At 46.9% G+C, this 13691-nt stretch overlaps 1 pseudogene; it reads left to right on the forward strand.

Moving 5' to 3' along the window:
* LOC141271388 (uncharacterized) overlaps positions 1-13691 on the forward strand; it is a 117575-nt pseudogene that overhangs the window by 86183 nt on the left and 17701 nt on the right.

Consider the following 13691-nt stretch of genomic DNA (forward strand, 5'->3'; position numbering starts at 1 on the left):
CACAGACCAATCCAAAGTGACTTCATCTGCCTCATAAATGAGTGGTTCTGTCTGGGGTTTTGTCTGAATCGCGGTTTTGGAGAATTTACATAGAAACCACGACGTAAGCGCTCAGCGGAGAGCGCAGCATAAATGTGAGCTGAGCCTTGTTCTGATTTTTAGGAGGCAGAATGAACAAATAGACAGCAGTACAATAATAGTCTTTATTTTTATTTTCACGTGGTTCACTGTGCGGTATAAGTGATAAGACGGATTTATTCTTCGGGTCGGTGAGATTACAGCGATACCAGATTTATATTGTTTTTTTTAGGTTTTGCTGCGGTCACAGTAAAAATGCTTTTTTATAAAAAGTTGTTTTTTTTCGTCACCATATTCTGAGAGCTGAAACTTTTTTTTTTTTTGGCGAACAGAGCTGTATGAGGGCTTATTTTTTGTGGGACGAGTTGCAGATTTTTTTTGGTACCATTTTGGTGCACATAATATTTTTTGATCGCTTCTTATTCAGATTTTTCACACACAGAATGAACAAAAAACAGCAATTCAGTTATTGTTTTTATTTTTTGCTCCGTTCACAGTAAGGTAAAAGTGATAGGAACAAATTGATTTTTTTACTCACTAAAAACAATATTTTACAAAAGTGAATTTGTTTTTGCATCATCATATTCTGAGATCTGTAACTTTTTTATTTTTTTGCCGAATGAGCCATATTAGATCTTGTTTTGTGTGGCACGGTTTGTCGTTTTCATTTGTACCATTTTTTTTATTTTACATAAGACATTTTGATCGCTTTTTATTCACTTTTTTTGTGAGTCAGTAAGATGAAAAAGCGACATTTTCAGCATATTTTTTATTTTTTACAATGTTCGTCAAACGGAGTAAATAACGTGCCAGTTTTATAGAGCGGGTCGTTCCGGATGCGGTGATACCAATTATGTGTACTTTTTTTTGCTTATTGTTTTAAATCACAAACAGTGCGTTTTGAGTGGCGAAACTGATTTTAGTGATTTGCGTGCACTTTTTTTTGGTTTTTTTTTTTACATATTTTATTTCTCTTTTTTACTTTTTCATTTAGTCCCACTGTGGGACATGTGTAATTTTTATTTTGATTGCTGATCTCGTGTGCTGCAGTGCATGAGACCTGTCGGTGAGTCACTGACTCAGCCTGACTATGCCTGTGAGATCCAGCTTATTGCTGGATCTCACAAGCCACCATACATAGGATCATCACATGATCTCAGGGTACAATGGAAACCATCGGAACCCACAATTCTTATCACAGGGGTCCGATTGTTACTAAGGGGGTCTTGTGACCCCCTTATAACAACTAAAATACCGCTGTCGCGATATTAAAATGACAATCAGGGAATAAGGCCCCTTAACGACCGCCATTTTAATGCGTATCGGCGGTCATTAAGAGGTTAACAAATTTTCTACAGCAGTAATGCAGTTCCAATTTCATATATGCAATGTTTACTTAGTATAGCGTTTCAGAGTGCAGCTGTATTTTTTGGTGATATTGAATAGTCGTGACGGCTTACACCTATTCACACTTGCTTTATTCTGTTCGGAGGTGCTGGTCAGTTTTTTATGATTGTAATACACTCCTTTCTGCAGTCCCATCAACCTAAGGTGTTTTCAATTAGATCTGGATCCCTCCTGCCCTTAAAATTGTAGGCTTTCAGCCCGGGAGAGACATCATGTTAGGTTTAGGGTCCCAATATTGGGGTACGCCTTGTCACGGCTAATAGGCTCTCATGAATTGGCCAATTTGTGCGCTAAGTACCTTCATTTTTATCATGTTTTCTACAGCAGTAATGCAGTTCCAATTTCATATATTCAATGTTTACAGCGTTTCAAGGTGCAGCTGTATTTTTTGGTTATATTGAATATTCGTGAATGTTTACACCAGTTCACACTTGCTTTATTCTGTTTGGCGGTGCTGGTCAGTTTTTTGATACTTGTAATACACTCCTTTCCTCCCATCAACCAAAGGTGTTTTTAATTAGAGCTGGATCCCACCTGCCCTTAAAATTGTAGGCTTCCAGCCTGGGAGAGGCATCATGTTAGGTTTTGAGTCCCAATAAAGGGGTACGCCTTGTCATGGCTGTTGGGCTCTCATGAATTGGCCAATTTGGGAGGTAAGTACCTTCATTTTTTACCATATTTTCTATAGTAGTAATGCAGTTCCAATTTCAACTTTCAGCAAGGGAGAGACATATAAAGTTAGAGTCCCAACAGATGGGCTACGCCTTGTCACGTTATTGGTTCTGCTTGTTCTTTTTGCATTTCAATTTCCTTGGTTTTCCCCACAAAAATGGAAAAATTCTGTCAGCCTTTCTACGAGAAAATGTGTATGTACTCCTCCCCTCCTTGTGACGGATCACATGACTATGACCTCATCACAGGTCCTGTGCGCACAGAACAGCCATATATGTTGTGTTCGGCTCTGCAGGTGGAGGTATGTGGAGAGACCCCATTACTGGGCGCAGGGGACATTAATGCCTCCAGTACTGAGCAGTGGCTTTATCCTCTGATGTAGTTGTATATCGTGATTATTTTTTCATGGACAAGTTGTAGTTTTCAATAGTGACTCTTATATGTCATTTATTAAGTAAGAGAGGCTACAATACAATATAGGGGCTGGTGTGATCCTCTCCATATATTGCTTACATCTGACCACTGCTGGGGCAGATATCAGCTGATCGGTGGTGGTGCCGGAAGTCAGACCTCGACCGATCTCATGTGAATGACCTGACTAGGGATATTTCATCTGTGTGTGAGTCCTGAATAATTCCTTCAACATTTTATAACATTTATATACAAAAATGCTACAAGGGGATTTCATGATGTGATCTGCGGTATACTCAGTATTTTACATCTGTCCTAATAAGTATAAAGTCATAGCTTCCTACCATCATGTACCCCAATATCTCAAGTAATTGTATTATTACACAGGATTCTTTATGATGTTACATCAACTTATTTTCTTCACATTCAGGTCTCTACAATATCAGATCCTGTCACTGGGGATCTTCTGTATAAGAGAATTATCCTGATCGACCAATCAAGGATGGATACAGACAGGGACAAGATGGGGGAGAGGATATTACACCTCACCCTAGAGATCCTCTTCCGGCTTACTGGAGAGGTGAGAGATTCTGATGACGTCACATTATATCATTCTTATCTATGGGAATAACAGATGGGCAGAACTGGAGAGGTGAGGACTCTAGAAATGTCTGTAGTGAAATTTATTGATGTGTCTCTCCATAACCAGGATTACATAGTAGTGAAGAAGACCTCTAGTGAACTCTGTCAGGACCCTGTGTCTGAGGGATGGGGAAGACCCCTGAGCCCAATCATGGGGCCTACACCTCACCCCCTGATGCATGAGGACATCAATGACCAGAAGATCCTAGAACTCACCTACAAGATGATTGAGCTGCTGACTGGAGAGGTGACACTGCTGGGAATGCTGGGACATTATACAGTAATGCTATGAAGGGATCAGGGGGGATGACAGTATCATTGTATGTGTCAGGTTCCTATAAGGTGTCAGGATGTCACTGTCTATTTCTCCATGGAGGAGTGGAAGTATTTAGAAGGACACAAAGATCTGTACAAGGACCTCATGATGGAGGTTCCCCAGCCCCTCACATCACCAGGTAATAGACAGAACTAAATACACATGACCTATAATTATCTGTATGTAAAGAATGAATTCAGTCCCTGTATGTGTTTCCTCCAGTTCTATCCAGTAAGAGGACAACACCAGAGAGATGTCCCCGTCCTCTTCTTCCACAGGGTTGTAAACCAGAAAATCTCAATGATCCTCAGGATGATCAGGTAGATGGAGAGAAGGTGTCATCAGATCTCCCCTATGATGTGTAGATGGCTGTGAAGGTCTTGTGATCAGTCTTGTTTTATCCACCAGTATTATATGTTTTATACTTCTGTAATGAGAACAGTGGAGATGGCAGGATTAGAGCTGATCATAGATGGGACTTCTCCATCTGTCTGTGACTTTTACAATATTTGTTTCAGAGTGAAGATCTCACCCATATTAATACTACAGAGACATATGTGAGGGGTGATGAACGGTGTAAAGAGGAGATTCCTACAGATAACTGCCCAGGTGAGTAGTAACCACTGAATGCAGAGACTACACATTCTTGACAGCAGCCAATATACAGTGTACAGAGCAGTTCTGTTCCAGCTAAACACACTGTGTACATGAATTCAGAGCCAATAACATCTGATCATAGTACGTGCTGGATTTCGAACTTCCTCCAATCTGATATTGATTACCTATCCTAAGCATAAATCATCAACTTTGTAAGACTGGAAAACCCCTTTAAAAGGAGGACATTTCACAAATTTTTTTCATGTTGAATTGGACACAATGTAATAGTGGCTACAGAGCGGAATAAAACTTAATTTTTTGAATATTAACTGGAGAATTATTCTGTTCTGCATAAATATATCTTCGGTTGATAGGACCATAAAATATCTGCAGTTGGTAGGACCTGTGGACTCAAGTCATGTGACCCTGATGACATCATCACACATCCTTCTGCACTTCTATGTTACTGCTTGCTTACAATTGGTCAGCACCATACAGGAAGCATAAGTTCACCCCCCCAGTGAAAACTAATCTAATAACACTCACTTGGACTTTATTAAAGTTAAGTGATGAGGTGCCAAATATTTAATTGCGTATATCTTTGCAACGGAGAGGTGAAATAAAAAAACAAAACAAACAAATGTTTTATTTTGCTCTGTAGCCACTATTACTTTGTGTGTCCAGTTCAACATGAAACATTTGGTGAAAGGTCTTCTTTAAGAGTCCTCCACTAGGGAAAGAACACTGGTCTTACATGGTTTTCACACATTACAGTTTTGCTGAGGTTTTTGGCATATTACCTGCAATATCACTGCAGTTTTGCTATGGTAACCTTAAAACCACTCTTGATACAGGAGTTTTGCAAGAATTGCAGCATTTTTTTATGGAAAGTTTAAAAAAAAATTAACAAAAAGTGGCACCAAGACCTTTTGAAATATGTGTCACATGATTGAGGTTTTGCACCCAAGCACCACATAGGAGAATGGACTGGAGAATGTGAAACTGAAAGTGTGCAATGTACCCCTATAGTGTATACTGTAAACAATGTGTGTAATGTATCCGTATAATATATGCTAGGTGTGTAATGACCGTGTGTATGCAGTGAGCAGTGCATGATATTTGTATATTGTATGTAGGGTGTGTAATGTATATGTGATTAAGTGCCTAACATCTGTAATGTATGTAGGGTGTATACTGTGAGTGTGCATAGTGTATGTAAGGTGTGTAGAGTCCATTTGCATGTACTGTATATAAATGCACGGCAGAGTGCAACGAATCAATAGACAACCCTGGCACAATAATCACACTAAAAAGCTTCAGTGTAAGTGTCCATGGTCGCAGAGCGGCGTTGGAAGAAAACACATTCGCAAGATGACTTTACTGCATTCAAATCAGCCCTCACCTCTGCTAAACTGGCCTACTTCACAACTCTCATATCTTCCTTATTCTACAACACGAAACAGTTATTCAACACTTAACTCCCTCCTCCGTCCACCATTGCCCTCTCTGATCTCTGCTAAGAACTTTGCCATACACTGCAAAAATAAGATCGACCAAACAAGACAAGTCTTTATTGTTCGACCACCACAACCCATTTGTTACCAGACCAATGTCCTTCCCCCATAACCTCCCTCTTTATCATCATTGAAGGAGAGCTTACTCATCTCCTCTCCAAATCACACTTCACCACTTGACCCCATCCCACCTCCTACCCAAAATCATCACCACACTTATCGCATCCCTAACCCATCTCTTCAACCCATCACTAACTTCTGGTAACTTCCCTTCTGCTTTCAAACATATTACACTCACGCCTATCCTCAAAAAGCCATCCCTCTACCCGACCGCTATGTCAAGCTACCACCCCATATCACTGCTCCCATTTGCTTTCAAACTCCATGCTGAACTTTCCTCCTACCTCTCATCTAACTCGCTATTCAACAACTTACAATCTTGCCTCAATCCCTATCATTCCACTGAAACTGTTCTTACCAAAATTACTAATGATTTACTTACAGCCAAAGCTAACAGACAATTCTCTATACTCCTCCTGCTTGACCTGTCCTCTGTCTTTGACACAGTTGACCACTGCCTCCTACTACAGATCCTCTCTTCCTTTGGAGTCAAAGACCTTGCCCTATCCTGGATCTTCTGTACCACCTATATGCTTAGGACACTCAGATCTACCTCTATGGCTCAGAAGTCACCTCTCTGCTGTCCCGTCTATCAGCCATATCCTCCTTCTCCTGCCACTTCTTCAAGCTGAATGTGGACATATCTGAACTCATCATCTTTCCTCCACCTCATGTATCTTCCTTTCCTGATCTATCTATCACAATAAATTACATCACATTTTCACCTGTACCGGGAATCCGCCGCCTTGGCGTAATTCTTGATTGTCCTTCAAACCGAACATCCAAGCTATTTCCAACTCCTGTTGCCTCCAGCTCAAAAATATTTCCAGAATCCATCCTTTTCTCAACCCTCAATCTACTAAAATGCTTGTGCATGCCCTCATCTTCCACCTCGACTTCTGCAACATCCTCCCCTGTGGCCTACCTACAACACTCGCACTTCTCCAGTCAGTCTTCAACTCTGCTGCCCGACTAATTCATCTCTCTCACTACCTCTCCGCTTCTCCCCTCTGCAAATCTCTTCATTGGCTCCCAATTCCCCAGCATATCCAGTTCAAACTAATAACACTGACCTACAAAGCAATCCATAACCTGTCTCCTTCGTATATCTCAGAATTAATCTCCCAATATCTTCCCTCACATAATCTCCGGTCCTCCCAAGACCTCCTTCTCTCCTCCACACTTACTTGTTCTTCACCCAATCACCTCCAAGACTTCTCCTGAATACTGTATACAGGATGTAGTACATGCAGGGTGTGTATAGTGTATGTAAGGTATACATTGTATATATTGGATATAGTCTATGTATAGTGTATGCTAGGTGTGTAGTGTTTCCTGTGTGTATAATTTATATATGTGCTGTGACAGAGTCACTGGTGTTATATGTGAGGAGAGATATGTTTCACTACGGCTACTAGCCTTAGTGAACAGAACTTACAACTATTCTCCAGCATGTTATATATTGGGGGTTTAACTCACCATGAAGGGAGTGGTTTGATGTGAATGACACAGACAGGAGGGACGTCATTCACCATACCTCCCCCTCAGGGTGTGGCTGAGAAAGTTTAAATGCTCAGTCCTGTTTTTTTTTTTGTTGTCTGGTGTGATCTGAAGAGTGAAGTCTCCAGGCTGTGTGTGGAAGCTAGAGAGCTCCACAGAAGGACTTTGCCTGAACGGCTTGTGCTACCGAGAGTGGGCGGAACCTGCTCATCTATGGACTGTGCTATACTTTGTTTTTGTTTTGCCGTTACGCCAGAAAGGCCATGTTTATTTTGCTAATCCTGCAGTGCTTAATGCTGACACAATAAACCTGCAGAGTGTTACGGGTCCGGGTGGTGGAACCTCTGTGCTTCGGTGCAAGGAGGGACCAGAGGAGCATGACTAAGTGCCTACTCGGCCTGATCCAGGTCACACTGCGGCTTAGTTGACTCCATGAAAGAGGGAGGGACCGGGCAGGTGAACCAGGTGCCACTCTGGGACCGACCTTATGTGACTCCCACGGGTCAGATGACAGGAGCTGACCGGATGCTGACAGGAGCTGAGCGGATGAGCACGGCAGGCAGGCAGGCTGGCGGGTGGTCCGGGTAGATAAGCAGGCAGGTATGGCTGATAGCCAGACTGGCTCTCCGGGTAGGCAAGCAGGCAGGCACGACAGGTCACTTGGCAGGTGCTCCGGATAGGCAAGCTGGCGGACCTGGCAGGTGCTCCGGGTAGGCAGGTTGGCGGGCACGACAGGTAACTGACAGGTGCTCCAGGTAGACAGGCTGGCGGGCACGGCAGGTAACTGGCAGGCAGAACTATAAGACAGACTGGGGGGCTGGTCTGTTAGCCAGACTGGCGGGCAGGACTGACAGGCAGCGGGATCTGAGGGCTGAAGCAAGTGTTAGCACACGAAACAACAACCTTGCACAGGCACCTCCATTTTGGAGGAGGTGCCTTATATAGGGGAAGTCCTCTGGTCATTGGCTGGGGACTTTTTAGGATGGCGCGCCCTTTAAGTGGGAGGGAGCGCGCGCGCCCTAAGCATAGTGCCCGGGAAGCTGCGCGCAGCGCGTGCCACAGCAGCAGGGGAGCAGGAGGACACCAGACCAGGACCGCGGTGGTAAGGGGAACGGCACAGAGGAAACAGTTTCCTGAGTCTACTTCTGGAAGCAGCCGAGTGAGTCATATTACCACAGTTGGTGGAGAATGAGGGCAAGATTCCAGGAATACGTGTATCTGCCACAGAGAACAGTGGATGGCCTGGGTAAAGGCTATCAGCCAGCAGGAGACGTCTGGCAGCATGGAAGAGCTAATCAAGCACCTGGTCCAGAGCCAGCAGAGCATGCAGCAGCAGCAACACCTGCAGTGCGAGCAGAGCATGTAGCAGCACCGTGAGCAGCTACAGCAGCAATGAGAGCAGCAGCAGGAGACAAACTCCTGATACAGCAAATCCAGCAGCAGCAATGACAGATGGAGCTCCTAGCAGGGGAGAGCCGTAGCAGAAAAACTGCCCTACCCCCAAATCTAGGTGATGACATCAGGAAGACGGTAAGAAGAGCATTACAAAAGATGACCCTGGGGGATGACGTTGAGGCATTCCTGACTGTTTTTGAGAGGGTGGCGGACCGGGAGAGATTGCCTCCGCAGCAGTGGGTGGAGTTTCTGGCACCAAATTTAACTGGGGAGCCACAGAAGGCCTATTAAGGTCTGGCTTTGAAAGACGCAAAGGAATGCGCTAAATTAAAAACAGATATTGGCACGCTCAGGAGTGACTGTGTCAGAGCCCAAAGGGTCTTCCACTTGCCGTATGCTGGGGACAAACCCCCGCGCTCCCAGATGTTTGACTTACTACATCTAGTCCAGAAGTGGTTGCAGCCAGAGTTTTCCACTCCTGCCCAAATGGTCGAACATGTGGTGATGGACAGATTCATCGACTCCCTCCCCAGGCCAGTGCAGACTTGGGTTGTCCAGGTGATCTTCGGTATGCGGACGACCTGGTAGGCCTAATAGAGAGGTACCAGGTTGTCGAGAAATCCCACGGGAAACTGGACATAGCCACTTCCCCATACTGGAATACCCAAAGGGGGGCGGGCTCACCACGTAAGGGGTCTAGAGTCACAAACGGGGGTCTTCCAAATTCCGCTGAGGGAGCTGCAAAGACTTTTGTTAAGGACGTAGTCTGTTGGCATTGTCATAGTCCTGGACACATAACCGACTGGTGCCATATGTCCCCTGAAACAATGGACAGCAGCATAGGCCGGCATTGTTCCTATTATGCCTCTCCGGCCTGTAGCGTGGATGGCCAACCTGATGAGGTTCCGAAGGCGTGTGCCATGTCCATTAATGGGGTGACGGTGCATGGACTATTGGACTCAGGGAGTCTGGTGACTCTGATCAGCGCCACCTTTCCCCACCCGCTGATCCCTGCCAAAACGGTGGGTGTACATTGCATACATGGGGACGCCAAGTACTACCCGGTGGCCAGAGTGAAAGTGGGAACAGTAATGGGGTTGCTCAAGAGCTGGGGGCAGACACCAGGTACCCACCCTTCGCAGTTCAGGGAGAGCTACTATACCGGGTGACCAAACTAAGAGGTGAAGAGATAGTGGAACAACTGTTACTTCCAGGGCCATACCGACAGAGGGTATTAGATATGGCCCACTCACATGTTCTGGGGGGACATCTGGGGGTTGAGAAAACCCAGGAAAGAATAATGAGGAGCTTCTATGGGCCAGGATTTTGCCGGGAGATCCTATACTATTATAGGTCCTGCCAGATAACCCCGTCCTCTTCCCACTTCCGTAGTCCCTTAGTTCCACTACCGGTGATAGAGGTTCCCTTTGAGAGGATTGCCATGGACCTCGTGGGTCCCTTTGTTAAATCGGTCCGGGGCCACCAATACATCCTGGTGGACATGGATTATGCAACCCGGTACCCCGAAGTGGTACCCTTAAGGAACTCATCCAGTAACAGTATAGTTGGTCCATATTTTTGCTCGGCCAGGTCTGCCAAAAGAGATTTTGATAGATCGGGGAACTCCCTTCATGAGCAAAGTGATGAAGGAGCTATGTAGAGTCCTTCAGATTGCCCAGATACGGACCTCAGTTTACCATCCACAGACAGACGGCCTGGTAGAGCGCTTTAACAAAACCTTAAAAGCGATGCTCAGGAAGGTCGTTGAAAAGGATGGGCGAGACTGGGACTACCAGCTTCTATTTCTACTTTTCTCCATCAGAGAAGTTCCTCAAGCCTCCAGTGGCTTCTCTCTGTTTGAGCTCCTGCATGGCCGGCAGACAAGAGGTCTAGCCACCACCAAGGAAACCTGGAAGCCGAAGTCACGCCCCACCAGAGCATCATCGAACATGTCACCCAGTTGCACGAGAGAATGGATGAAGTGATGACCATCGTGAAGGAACATCTCCTCCAGGCGCAGGAAACCCAGGCGAGGGTGTATAACTGGTCAGTGAGGCTGAGAAAGTTCCAGCCAGGAGATCAAGTTCTGGTTCTTATTCCCACCATTGAAAGCAAGTTCCTGGCCAAGTGGCAAGGCCCGTATGAGGTGGTGGAGAAACTCACTGAAGTGAACTACAAAGTTCACCAGCCTGGTCGAACAAAGCCGCACCAAATGCACCATGTAAACCTGCTCGGGATCGGGAACCCATGGTAGCTCCTTGCTTGGGAGCCACTCCTGAAGGCCAGGTGGAAGATGTCACAATAGCGGAGACACTCTCGCTGGCCCAGAAGCAACAGTGTCGAGAACTGCTACAGTGGAATAGTGACCTGTTCTCAGAGTTGCTGGGGCATACACAGGTGGTAGAACATGACGTGCTTACAGAGCCGCATATAAGGGTAAACCTGAAACCCTACAGGATTCCTGAAGCACGCAGAGAGGTGATCTCAACCGAGGTGAAAAGGATGTTAGACCTCGGTGTGATAGAGGAGTCAAAGGAGAGGATGGTCAAGTACCATCATACTCGTGCCAAAACCCAATGGGGAGTGGAGGTTTTGTAATGACTACCGCCAGCTGAATGAGGTGTCCAAGTGTTACGCATACCCAATGCCCCACGTCAACAAACTCATCAAGAAGCTGGGACCAGCGAGGTATATTACCACCCTCGAGCTGACGAAGGGCTACTGGCAGATCCCCATGTCCCAGACGGCCAAGGAGAAGAAGGCTTTCTCGACACCTGATGGGTGTTTCCAATACACTCGGATGTCGTTCGGACTGCAGGGGGCCCCAGCCATCTTCCAGATGGCTATGGATCAGATCCTAGGCCCATATAAGAAGTATGCCGCAGCCTACCTTGAAGACATTGTAGTCTTTAGCCCAGACTGGGCTAGTCATCTGCCTAAGGTACAGGTGATTCTGGATGGTCTGAATAAGGCGGGGTTTACTATAAATCCGAAAAAATGTGCTGTTGGAAATGAGGAGGCCATGTACTTGGGCTATGTCGTCAGGAGAGGTGAAATAAAGCCAAAAGTCAATAAAGTGGAGGTGATCCAGAACTGGCCGCAACCGCTCTCCAAGAAGCAAGTGAGAGCGTTACTGGGAATGGTGGGATATTACCAGCGGTTTATCCAAAATTTTGCCATAATGGGCGCGCTACTTACGGATCTCCTAAAAGGGACCAGATCAACGATGGTGAAATTGACAGAGGAAACAGAGACGGTGTTCCAACGGTTGAAGCTAGCACTGTGTAAGCAGCCGGTCCTGGTCACACTAAACTTTGAGAAAGAATTTGTGGTCCAGACAGATGCTTCAGAAGATGGCCTAGAAGCCATATTCTATCAAAAGATAAATGGGGAAGAACATCCCATTTTCTATCTGAGCCGGAAGCTCTCGTCCTGGAAGAAAAACTACACAATAGTGGAAAAAGAGTGCTTAGCCATAAAATGGGTGTAATGCACACGCCCGGGCTGAGCGGCGTGTGCGTGTGATTCCACTGGACCGTGCCGGAGAGTGAATGCCTGGAGGGGCGTAACTAGGTATTCACCCGATCCGACCAGGGTCGCACGACGGCATACGACGCCAGTGCACCAAGGAGGAACCGAGCAGAGGGACCAGGTGCTACTCCAGGACAGACCCCGGACACGGCTGTTGACCCACACAGGGGAATACAGGAACAGACTGGTTAGGCTGGCACACAGACTGGTGGGTATAGGCAGGCACGACTGGTATGCAGGCAGGCGGGTATGCAGGCAGGGGGGTACAGGCAAGCACAGCTAGAGTGCAGACAGGGAGGCACTAGCAGGTAGGAACACAGGCAGGATAGGACCCAGTACACACTGGGACTCAGGAACAGAACCACAGATGTGGCGGACAAACACAGCAGAGTGAGGCCGCCCAGAGAGGTGAGCGAGAGCAGGGCAGGACGAGACCGCCTGGAGCGGTGAGCAAGAGTAGAGCAGGATGAGGCCGCCAGGAGCGGTGAGCAAGAGTAGAGCAGGACAAGGCCGCCTGGAGCGGTGAGCAAAGGGTCAGAGCTGAGCGAGATTGCCGGGGCAGTGAGCAAAGAAGTCAGAGCAGAGCGAGACTGCCGGGGCAGTGAGCAAAGGAGTCAGAGCAGAGCGAGACTGCCGGAGCGGTGAGCAAAGGCAGAGCAGGCTAGAACCGCCGGAGCGGTGAGCAAAGGCAGAGCAGGCTAGAACCGCCGGAGCAGTGAGCAAAGGCAGAGCAGGCTAGAACCGCCGGAGCGGTGAGCAAAGGCAGAGCAGGCTAGAAACGCCGGAGCAGTGAGCAAAGGCAGAGCAGGCTAGAACCGCCGGAGCGGTGAGCAAAGGCAGAGCAGGCTAGAACCGCCGGAGCGGTGAGCAAAGGCAGAGCAGGCTAGAACCGCCGGAGCGGTGAGCAAGGCAGAGCAGGGGGGACAGGGCTCTGTTCACACGGAACAGACAGGAAGGAAAAGGCAGAACCAGATACCCACAGGGTACTTGCAGTGAAGTAGCGAGTGGACCACAAACTCACAAACGGAGTACAGTGACAATGAGCAGGAGTTAGGTACGAGTTCAGACTCTGCAGAAAAAGGAAAAGGTACGGACATAGAGAAACACGGGAAACAGGCTAGAAGAGTATACAGATAAGAACAGACACAGTAGCAAGATACAGGAGCGGGTCTAGGTATGCGGCCCCTAGAGGGCGAAACGAACAGGCAAGGAGCGTGTTCAGACAGGCCTGGAAATACAGCCTCCAGGATAGGCAGACAAGAGAACACAGAAGGGGACCTGGCACATTCAGAGTGAAAGACCACACTGAATGAAACACAATGCTCAGGCATGGGTTAATTGGAGCAGCTGGTTTAAATACCAGGTGACAGACAGCAATAGGCTGAGGACGCACAAAGGGTGTGCCTGCAGCAGGTACAAAAAGCAGTAAGTGATCGGGCGCCGCCCTTAAGCAGCAGACGCAGAGGCAAACAGACAGCATGGAGGGAAGCCAGAGAGACATTCTGGAT

The sequence above is a fragment of the Phyllobates terribilis genome, unplaced genomic scaffold (assembly GCF_046119375.1).
Source record: "Phyllobates terribilis strain yellow unplaced genomic scaffold, ASM4611937v1 Scaffold_5__5_contigs__length_657084704, whole genome shotgun sequence".
Lineage (NCBI taxonomy): Eukaryota > Metazoa > Chordata > Amphibia > Anura > Dendrobatidae > Phyllobates > Phyllobates terribilis.